General features: G+C 39.9%; 1 pseudogene; it reads left to right on the forward strand.

Moving 5' to 3' along the window:
- Nucleotides 1-884: 884 nt before the first annotated feature.
- LOC114221536 (arf-GAP domain and FG repeat-containing protein 1 pseudogene) lies at nucleotides 885-2,573 on the forward strand (annotated as a pseudogene).
- Nucleotides 2,574-11,647: the final 9,074 nt, after the last annotated feature.

The raw sequence follows: 11,647 nt of genomic DNA on the forward strand, positions 1-11,647 counted from the left end.
GCCTCCTGGATTTTGAAGCCTGTTTCCTTCCCCAAATCCGGGAAGTTCTCTGCTATAATTTGCTCCAATATACCTTCTGCCCCTCTCTCTCTTTCTTCTGGGATCCCAATTATTTTAATATTGTTTCATCTTATGGTATCACTTATTTCCCGAATTCTGCTCTCATGATCCAGTAGTTGTTTATCTCTTTTTCTCAGCTTCTTTATTTTTCATCATTTGGTTTTCTATATCACTAATTCTCTCTTCTACCTCATTTATCCTAGAGGCTCCATTTTTGATTGCCCCTCATTAATAGCCTTTTTGATTTTGACTGGTTAGATTTTAGTTCTTTTATTTCTCCAGAAAGGGATTCTCTAGTATCTTCCATGCTTTTTTCAAGCCCAGCTAGTATCTTTAAAATCGTCATTCTGAACTCTAGTTCTGACATCTTCCTAATGTCCGTATTGTTTAGGTCCCTGGCAGTTGGTACTGCCTCTTGTTCTTTTTTTTTTTTTGAGGTGATTTTTTTCAATCTTTTCATTTTGTCCAGAGGAGAATAGATGAATGAGAGAACAAAATGCTAACAGGGTAAAAACGACCCCAGAAAAATATACAATAAACAAATCAGAAGAGACCTGAGCGTGGGGAAGGTGGTGATGGTGGTGGAGGCAGTGTAGGTTGTCCCAGTCGGCCGGTTGGTGTGACCCGTCAGCCCGTGCTATGCAGCGTCTGCGCTTGGGCCAGCGAAGTCGAGTCCAGCCGAGGCGGCCAGGTCTGGCGCGGCTCAGGCTTACGGAGTGCGGTGGCCGGCGCCAGGGCGGCCCGTGGAATCACGGGCCCCCAGGTGCAGCGCCGCCCAGCTCTGGCTCCCGGCCCTGCCGGCCTCCTCCCCCGGCGCTGTGCCCATGGCGGCCTGTGCCAAGCGGAAGCAGAGGAGAAGCACCTGAAGATGCTGCGAGACATGACGGGTCTCCCGCACAACCGAAAGTGTTTCGACTGTGACTAGTGCAGCCCCACCTACGTGAACATGACGATCGGCTCCTTTGTCTATACCTCCTGCTCCGGCAGCCTGAGAGGGTTAAATCCACCACATAGGGTGAAATCTAACTCCATGACAACATTCACACAACAGGAAATTGAATTCCTGCAAAAACATGGAAATGAAGTCTGTAAACAGATTTGGCTAGGATTATTTGATGATAGATCTTCAGCAATTCCAGACTTCAGAGATCCACAGAAAGTGAAAGAGTTCCTACAAGAAAAGTATGAAAATAAAAGATGGTACATCCCTCCAGAACAAGCCAAAGTGGTGGCATCAGTTCATGCATCTATTTCAGGGTCCTCTGCCAGTAGCACAAGCAGCACACCTGAGGTCAAACCACTGAAGTCTCTTTTAGGAGATTCAGCACCAGCACTGCATTTAAATAAGGGCACACCTAGTCAGTCTCCAGTTGTAGGTCGCTCTCAAGGGCAGCAGCAGGAAAAGAAGCAGTTTGACCTTTTAAGGGATCTTGGCTCAGACATCTTTGCTGCCCCAGCACCTCAATCAACAGCTACAGCCAATTTTGCTAGCTTTGCACATTTCAACAGTCATGCAGCTCAGAATTCTGCAAATGCAGATTTTGCAAACTTTGATGCATTTGGACAGTCTAGTGGTTTGAGTAATTTTGGAGGTTTCCCCACAGCGAGTCACTCTCCTTTTCAGCCCCAAACTACAGGTGGAAGTGCTGGATCAGTAAGTGCTAATTTTGCTCATTTTGATAACTTCCCCAAATCCTCCAGTGCTAATTTTGGAACCTTCAATACTTCCCAGAGTCATCAAACAGCATCAGCTATTAGTAAAGTTTCAATGAACAAAGCTGGTCTACAGACTACAGACAAATATGCAGCACTTGCTAATTTAGACAATATCTTCAGTGCTGGGCAAGGTGGTGATCAGGGGAGTGGCTTTGGGACCGCAGGTAAAGCTCCCGTTGGTTCTGTGGTTTCAGTTCCCAGTCAGTCAAGTGCATCCTCAGACAAATATGCAGCCCTGGCAGAACTAGACAGCGTTTTCAGCTCTGCAGCCACTTCCAGTAATGCATATACTTCCACAAGTAATGCTAGGAGCAGTGTTTTTGGAACAGTGCCAGTGGGTGCTTTGGCACAGACACAGCCTGCTTCTTCAAGTGTGCCTGCTCCATTTGGAGCTACGCCTTCCACAAATCCATTTGTTGCTGCTGTTGGTCCTTCTGTGGCATCTTCTACAAGTCCATTTCAGACCAATGCCAGAGGAGCAACAGCCGCGACCTTTGGCACCACCTGCATGAGCATGCCCGCGGGCTTCGGGACTCGTGCTTCCTATAGTCTTCCCACCAGCTTCAGCGGCAGCTTCCAGCAGCCTGCCTTCCCAGCCCAAGCAGCTTTCCCTCAACAGACAGCTTTTTCTCAACAGCCCAATGGTGCAGGTTTTGCAGCATTTGGACAAACAAAGCCGGTGGTAACCCCTTTTGGTCAAGTTGCAGCCGCTGGAGTATCTAGTAATCCTTTTATGACTGGTTCAATCAACAGGACAGTTTCCAACAGGAAGCTCATCAGCCAATCCTTTCTTATAGCCTTATATAGACACTTTACTGGAACGAACTTTTACATGGTCACATAACATCTCTCCGCCTCTTGCACTGTTGTCTTGTTTCACTGATCTTAGCTTTAAACACAAGAGAAGTCATTAAAAAGCCTGCATTGTGTATTAAACACCAGGTAATATGTGCAAAACAGAGGGCTCCGGTAACAACTTTTAACCTGTGAATTGGCAGAAAAAGGTAGCGGTATCATTTATATTAAAAATTGGCTAATATTAAGTTATTGCAGATACCACATTCATTATGCTGCAGTACTGTACATATTTTTCTTAGAAATTAGCTATTTGTGCATATCAGTATTTGTAACTTTAACACATTGTTATGTGAGAAATGTTACTGGGGAAATAGATCAGCCACTTTTAAGGTGCTGTCATATATCTTGGAATGAATGACCTAAAATCATTTTAACCATTGCTACTGGAAAGTTACAAAGTCAGAATTGGAAGGTTTTATTCATTCTTGAATTTTTCCTTTCTAAAGAGCTCTTCTATTTATATATACCTAAATTCTTTAAAAATGTAGAGGGATACCTATCTGCATAATAAAACTGATCATGTTTTGCTACAGTTTGCAGGTGAAAAAAAATAAATATTAGAAAAAAAAAAGAAGAGACCTGAAACTGGGGTGGGGGTGGGTGGGAGAAGGGAAATAAAAAAAAAAGAATATGGTCAGGCTGGTGAATAGAACAGAACCACACACTAGATTTGGGTGTATATTGATTTGTTAGAAGAAATTGCCTCCCAAAATTTTAAAGAATGAAAAACTTATATATATACTAAAATAAGGGTAAATACAATGAAGGGATGAAATATGACTATAAAGATAAAATTAAAAAAGATTTTAAAAAAGGAATTGATAAGAAGTTGGTTGAAAAAAAGAATAAAAAAATTTTTAAAAAGAGAGAGAATGTGATCAGGCAAGAGACTAGAACAACACCATACACTAAAGATTTAGGGTATATTTTGGTCTGTTAGAAGAAACTGTATCCTAAAATTTTAAAGAAAGAAAAACTTATATATAGATACCAAAAATAAGGTTAACTACTATGAAGGGATGGAATATGACTCTAAAAATGAAAAATAAAAAAGATTTTTAAAAAAAAGTGATTGATAAGATGTTGGTTGAAAAGGGAAAAAGAAAAATTAAAAAAAAAGAAAAAGAAAAAGAAAATTAAAAAAATTAACTTTGAAAGACTAAAGAATCATGGGAAAAAAGCCATGAATTCTGTGTTGTGTTCCCCTAGACCTGGGGTTTTGCTATTCTCATTGATCCGTAAACTTGGTCTTGGCTGGCTGTTCTTGCTGATCTTCTGGGGGAGGGGCCTGTTGCAGTGGTTCTCAAATGTCTTTGCTGGAGGCAGAATTGCCCCGCCCTTGCCAGGTCTGGGCTAAGCAATCTGCTGGGGTTTGCTCTCGGGAGCTTTTGTTCCCTGAAAGCTTTCCATACACCTTTATAGGATGAGAATGAAAATGGTGGCGTTCCAATTTCTGGTCCCAGAGGAGCCAAGAGCTCAGGGTGCCAACTCCTCAGTGTGCCCTCAGAGAAAAGCAGTCAATCCCTCCTATCTCCCTGGTCTCTGGCTGCACTCCATGCTCACCAGGCCTGTGACTAAGTGTTTCTATCTCTGACACATGACCCCATTTAGAGTCTCCAAACCCAGCAGATTCAGGAGGAAAAAAGGGGAATCTCCCTGGATCTGCTGCTTGTTGGGTCCCTGCCCTGATGGAAGAGCAGTGGCCCTACTGTGCCACGGATCACAGTTTATGGCAACCCTGAGCTGAGAACCCACTCCTCAGCTCCAACTCTGCAGCTGGCTTCTCCACTCCAATACCTGGGAGCTCTGATGCACTCAGGCACACCCAGTCTTTCTGTGACCCTGAGGGTCCTGAGACCACACTGTCTCATTGAGGGTTCCACTCCCCACTTAGCCTCTGGAGCGACGTCCCTCAGCAGAGCAGACTTCTAAAATTTCTGATTTTGTGCTCTATCACTTGCCGGTAGCAGCGGATGGTCTATCTTCCTGTATATCGCCTTGGATTCACTTCTCTGCATGTCCTACCTTCTAGAAAGTGGTGGCTTTTCTGTTCATAGAATTGCTGTTATTCTTTTCTTTGATCTCCTGTTGAGTTTGTAGGTGTTGTGAATGGTTTGATAACTAGCTGAATTACTGGGACGAGACAAAATTTAGGTCTCCTACTTCTCTGCCATCTTGCTCCTCCCCAAGACTCTTTACATTCTTAAAAACTATTACAGATTTTAAAGAGTTTTTGTTTACATAGATGATATCTATTTATATTCTCCTTATTAAGAGATTAAAACCAAGAAATTCTAAAATCATGTATATTTATTAATGTATTTAAAATAAGGCTAAACTCCTTACATGTTAATCTAAATAACCCACTTTTAGGAAAAATGAACTCTATTTTCCAACATGAACAAACAAAAAATAAGAAGAAAAGTTGCATTTTGTACTCTTGTTAACATTTTATACTTTTGACATTTTAAGCTATTGCTATATATACTATTTTAATTGAAGTATATATAAAAAAATCTGGTCTTCCATGAATGTGTTGTTGGAAAAGAGAAAAACATTTTAATTGTCTCTAGATAATTTTGGATATTTTTCTTTGAATGTAAAATATAATACTGTATGAATTAATATTTCATACTCTGCTGCATAAAATCAATTGGGCTATCTTGAAATTTGAATGGATATTTTACTTATGCATAGTTTTGAAACACGATGCTTTAGTCATTGGGAAAACATTGGTTTGAAGGTTTATGCAGATTTCCAAATGTTAAAGCACGGCATTGTACAATCTGAAAAAAAAATCACGTTTATTATTCTTATTTCCAGTCAAGATGGATAGCTTCCAGATTTACTCTTCCACTCCAAACAAATAAAAGTCCAAATAGAATATATAAAATAGCAAATGTGAAGATGTTGGGCATGAGGCAATGAAAGACAGTGGTCTCTAAAAGATGAGAAAGTAATAAGTAAGACTTTTCAATTGTCTACCTTATTACAGGGAGAGATTCCAAGCCATAGCACCAGGGGAGGGAACTTAGGCAAGGGTCAGTGGTCTCCTTCAGTTGAGGAAAAAGAGATCAAGGAGGTTATAGTAGCTGAAGTGCTCAAAGCAGAGTACCAAAGTGGAGAAAATGGCAAAGGGAGCATTTTTCAGAGATCTGCAGAGGTTGACTCTCATGTCTTAAACTGAGAACTAATCAGTGCATGCATGAGGAGAAACTATTAAGAACTAGACTAGATGTTTCTACTAGCTAGAGTACAAAACCTCATAATTTATACCTCAGATTTTGCCTCAGTAGTTGAGGACATTAACCCTAGACTAAACTGATTTAGTCCCACCTGAAAAACTTAAATGCAAGATCTAAAAACTGCTTCCAAGTAACTTTATTATGTCTAAGAATAAAGCTCAAGAATATTTATGCAATTATAAAAATATTCAACATCTAACAGTAGAATTTAGAAAGTTTCACTCAAATCCAATAAAAGAAATTACTAAGCATACAAAGTGGAAAACAGGAAACCTATCATGAGGGGAATAAAAAAATCAATCAGTTGCAACAGACCTAGTAATGACATAATTGATAGAATTAGTAGGTAAGAAAATTAGAGCAGTTATTATAGTTCTGTATATTCATTATGATGTGGTTTTGGAATATAGGTGAGGTTTGGTGGGGTGGGGTCTGGAGCCTACAACCAAGAAAGAATTCTTTAACTTTCTTTGGTGCAAAAAGGTGGTTTTTTAGAGCATGGAGACAGGACCCATGGGCAGAAAGAGTGGCTGCCCCAGGGTTGTGAGAGGTGGCTGATTATATACTTGGGAGTTAAAGGAGGTAAGGAAAAGGGAGGTTTCAAAAGGATTTTCATATGTTAAAGAATACTCACAAGATACTGGAGGCCTTGCCATTGGGTTAAGTTAAGGCTGTTTTTCCCTCTAGTAAGGCATTAACATTAAGATGGTTGGGAGCTTCCGGGAAGACTGTCACACAAATCCCAAGAGGTGGGGGGCGGTTGTTGGGTATCAGCATGTGCTTTCCCCTCAGCTAGCTTTCTGCTCCCTCATTAATTAAGCTAAAGTAGAAGTAAGTATATCAGCTAGAAATATAGATGATTTTCTTAAAAAGACTCATTTTATACTATTAATGATGAAAACTATGTTTGAGGTAAAACTTACACTGGTTGGAATTAGCAGCAGATCATACACTACAGAGGACATGATTAGTGAACTTGAAGGATAGAATTAAGAGTAAATAATATGAAACAGAGAAAAAGTCTGAAAAAAAATGAACAGAGCTTCAGTGAGCTGTTGGTATATGTATATTTGGAGTCCTGAATTCAAGAAGATAGAGGAGTCTTCAGCAAATTATTTAAGAGGGCACCTGTGTGGCTCAGTTGGCTAAAGCATCTGCCTTTGGCTCAGATCGTGATCCTAGAGTCCACGGATTGAGCTCCACATCAGGATCCCTGCTTACTGGGGAGTCTGCTTCTCCCTCTCCCTCTGTCCCTCCCCGTTATGTGCTCTCTCTCTGTCTCTCTTGCTCACTCTCTCAAATAAAGAAATAAAATCTTAAAATATATAAGAAAATATGCCCAACAATTCTCAAAACTGATAAAGTTATAAACCTACATATACAAGAAACAAATGATCCTCAAACACACACACAAACACACATTTAGGCACACAAACAAAAGAAGAAAATCACATAAAAACACATCATAAATGAATAGCTTAAAGTTAGGATAAAGAGAAAATATGTAAAGCAGACAGATATGAAAGATACATTACATATTGAGATACTGAAGAGGAAAATTACCCAGAGCAGGCCCAGGCCAGGAGGCCCCAGAAGATAAAAAGTTACTAACAATAAGCTAGAGATAACCAGAAGCCTTGCTGGGAGCAAGAGATAACCAGCCTTTTCTGCTTCTGTAAACAGGTTTCCCTGCCGCAGGTTCCCTTCTCCACTGTCCCAGCCTAAAGCAGCCTCTGCTCCCCCAGTTTAAACCCACTTACCAGCAGTCAGTATAGTCCTTGGGACCTGACTGCCTGCAGTCCCCTATAAAAGCCCTATGACTTCAGGGCCCAGAATTTCGAGCAAGAGCTCATCTGGGTCCACCAGCATAAAATAAATCCAAGTTCTCCTACTTCTCTGAGTGTCACTTGGTCTCTCACCGGTCTGATTTTTATTTTTCCACAACAATACAAACATAATAACGGCATACCTTTTCCTTGAAATAATAAAAGTCAGAAGGCAACAGTGCAACATCTTTAAAGTATTGAAAGGGGAAAAGAAAAGTCAATCTAAAATTCTAAATCTTGACAAAAAAATTTTTCCAGAAAGAAAAAGCGATAAATGTTTTTCAGAGATACAAAAGATGAGATAATTCATTAATTTCAGTCCTTCACTATAAGAAATTTTATCAGAAGTCCTCCAAGCAGAAGGAAAAAAATGCCAGATGAAAATCTGGATCAGTAAAGATATAAAGAGCTCAGAAAATGGTAACAAACTGGAATAAAAAAAATACTTTTTTTTAAAAGATTTTATTTATTTATTTGACAGAGAGAGAGACACAGGAAGAGCGGGAACACAAGCAGGGGGAATGGGAGAGGGAGAAGCAGGCTTCCTGCCAAATAGGGAGCCTGATGTGGGACTTAATCCCAGAACCCTGGGATCATAACCTGAGCCGAAGGCAGACACTTAATGACTGAGCCACCCAAGCACCCCTAAAAAATACTTTTCTTATTTAAATTTATTTAAATCATAATTGACTGGTTAAATGGAAAATAATATAATGTTATTAGAAGTACAGTGTATGTAGAATTACTGTGTATGATAAAATTAAGATAAAGTATCAAGAGAGGAGAAATGTACTGTTGTAAGGTTTTGTCTTGTACCTAAAGTAGTGTTTAGAAGAGAGGAAGTGGTGGCAGAATAAGAGGACCCTAGGCTTGTCTTGTCCCACAAACACAACTAGATAACTATCAAATCATCCTAACCCCAGAAATTGACCTAAAGACGGACAGAACAAACTCCACAACTAAAGGGAGAGAAGAGGCCACATCAAAACATGTAGGAAGTGTGCAGATATGGTTTAGGGGAGAAACAGATCCAGGATGCTACAGAGCAGGGGAGCCATGCTTACAGAGAAGGGCAAAAGAGAGAGGAGCACACAGGGGAATGCACACGGAGAACATTTCCCTGAAAGCATTGGCTTGGAAAATAAGAGGGGCTGAATTTCAGGAGTTCTTGCAACCAGTGGGACTTAGGCTTGGCTGGAGGGCACTGTGCTGCTCCTGGAGAGAAGGCAGGCAAACAACATAGGGGCAGACAGCATGGAAATAGGATCTGAAAAATGCTCGGGGCACACTGAGGGGAGATTATTCACCTGTCTTAGACCACTTCTCTGAGAGTGAAAGGAGTGTTCACAGACACCTCTCTGGGAACAGAGGAGCTGGCCAGTGCCATTTCCCTCTCCTCCCCTCAGCATAAACAGAGCCTCCTAGGGGAAATAGCATAGCACCAACACTGGCTGCCTAACTTGCTGACACCAAGCCCAATCCCCCCTGCACTCCAGGAGAACTACCCTTCCCATTCAAGTCTGCCACGTTTCCAGAGCAGCAGTCCCCTTCCCCAGAAGACCAGTACAAACCCCTGCCCATGCCACATCTCCTAACCAGAGTTCTGCAGAGCCTCAAGTCTGGTGGAGTTGGTTTTAAGTTCCATTTCACAAGCAGATAAGAGCCCACCTAGATAAAACTGACCACATTCAGGCCAGGGACCAAACACTGCCCAGAGTAGGCACGGAGAGTCTCTGAAGACAACTGGTCTGAAGGATAGAGCAGCTACAACACAGCAGCAGAGCACACACTTGCGAAACTCCCTGAAGCACCAGGCCCTGGGAACTACAGGACCTCTTCTTCATAAGACCATTACTTTCAGGAGCAGGAGACATAACCAGCTTTTGTAATATGGAAAAGAAGGCAGAAAGACAAAATACCAAGATGGAGGGATTTATCCCAAATGAAAGAACAAGATAAGGCCATAGCCAGAAATCTAAGTGAAACAAATATAAATAATATGCCTGATGGAGAATTTAAAGCAACAATCATTAGGACACTCACTGGGCTTGAGAAAAGTATAGAAAACATCATGGAGACCCTTACCACAGAGATAAAAAAGTTAAAAAAGAATCTATCGAAGATGAAGAATCCAATAAATGAGATTGGATACAGGCTTGATGCAATGAAAGCATACTAGAAGAAGCAAGGAATGAATTAGTGACTTAGAAGACAAAAAAAGGAAAATAATGAAGCTGAACAAAAAAGAGAAAAATAAGATTTATGCAACACAAGAATAGACTTAGAGAACTCTGTGACTCTATCAAACATAATAACATTCATATTATAGGAGTCTTGGAAGAAGAGAGAGAAAGGGGGGCAGACAATTTATTTTAAGATATAATAGCAGAAAACTTCCCTAATCTGGGGAAGGAAACAGACATCCAGTTCCAGGAGACACAGAGAACTCCCATCAAAATCAACAAAAGCAGGCCAATACCAAGACATATTGTAATTACATTTGCAAAATATAGGGATAAGGGAAAAAAAGTAAAAGCAGCAAGAAAAAAGAAGTCCTTAACATGCAAGGGAATACCCATATGGCTAGTTGAAGATTTCTCAACAAATACTTGGCAAACCAGAAGGGAGTGGCATGATATATTCAATGTGCTGAATGGGAAAAATCTGCAACCAAGAATACTCTATGCAGCAAGCCCATCATTCAGAATAGAAGGAGAGATAAAGAGTTTCCCAAAGAAAAACTGAAAGAGTTTGTGACCGCTAAAGCAGCCCTGCAAGAAATATTAATGGGGACTCTGAGAACAAAAGAGAGACCAAAAGTGACAAAGACAAGAAAGGATCAGAGAAAATATCCAGAAACAATGACAAAACAAGTAATAAAATGGCACTAAATACATACCTATCAGTAATTACTTTGAATGTGAATGGGCTAAATGCTCCAATCAAAAGACATAGGGTGTCACAATGGATAAAAAAACAAAACCCATCTATCTGCTGCCTACAAGCGACTCATTTTAGACCTAAAGACACCTGTGGATTGAAATTGAGTGGGTGGAGAAACATTTATCATGCAAATGCATGTCAAAAGAGCTGGAATAACAATACTTATATCAGATAAACTAGACTTTAAAACAAAAACTGTAAAAAGAGACAAAGAAAGGCATTCTATAATCATAAAGGGGAAAAACTAACAAGATGATCTAACAATTGTTAATATTTATACAAACATTAAGGATGATAACACAATAATAGTAGGAGGATTTAACACCCCTTAGGTCAAAGGACAGATCATCTAACTAAAAAATAAGCAAGGAAACAATGGCTTTGAATGACACACTGGACCACATGTACTTAACATATATTCATAACATTTCATCCTAAAACAGCTGAATATATATTCTTTTAAAGTGCACATGGAGCATTCTCCAGAATAGATCACACTTTTGGTCATAAAATATGTCTCAACAAATACAAAAAGATTGAAATAATACCATGTTCTGACCACAACACCATGAAACTAGAAGACCACCACAAGAAAAAATTTGGAATGACCACAAATTCATGTAGGTTAAACATGCTACTAAACAATGAATGGGTCAAACAAGAAATCAAAGAAGAAGTAAAAACAAAAACAAAAAATGAAAAACAAACAAACAAAAACCATGGAAGCAAGTGAAAATGAAAACACAAAGGTCCAAAACCTTTGGAATGCAATAAAAGTGGTCCTCAGAGGGAGGTATATAGCAATACAGGCCTACCTTAACAAGGAAGAAAAATCTCAAATAAATAACCTAAACTTATACCTAAGGGAGCTAGAGAAAGAAAAACAAACAGTGCCTAAAGTCAGCAGAAGGAAGGGAATAATAAGGATCAGAGCAGAAATAAATGATATAGAAACTAAAAAAACAGAACAAAGAAAAATATCTGATAGAACAGATCAAT

Source organism: Eumetopias jubatus, unplaced genomic scaffold (assembly GCF_037043125.1).
Source record: "Eumetopias jubatus isolate StellerSeaLion01/CBP00866 unplaced genomic scaffold, mEumJub1_p1.0 scaffold_13, whole genome shotgun sequence".
In the NCBI taxonomy this organism is placed as follows: domain Eukaryota; kingdom Metazoa; phylum Chordata; class Mammalia; order Carnivora; family Otariidae; genus Eumetopias; species Eumetopias jubatus.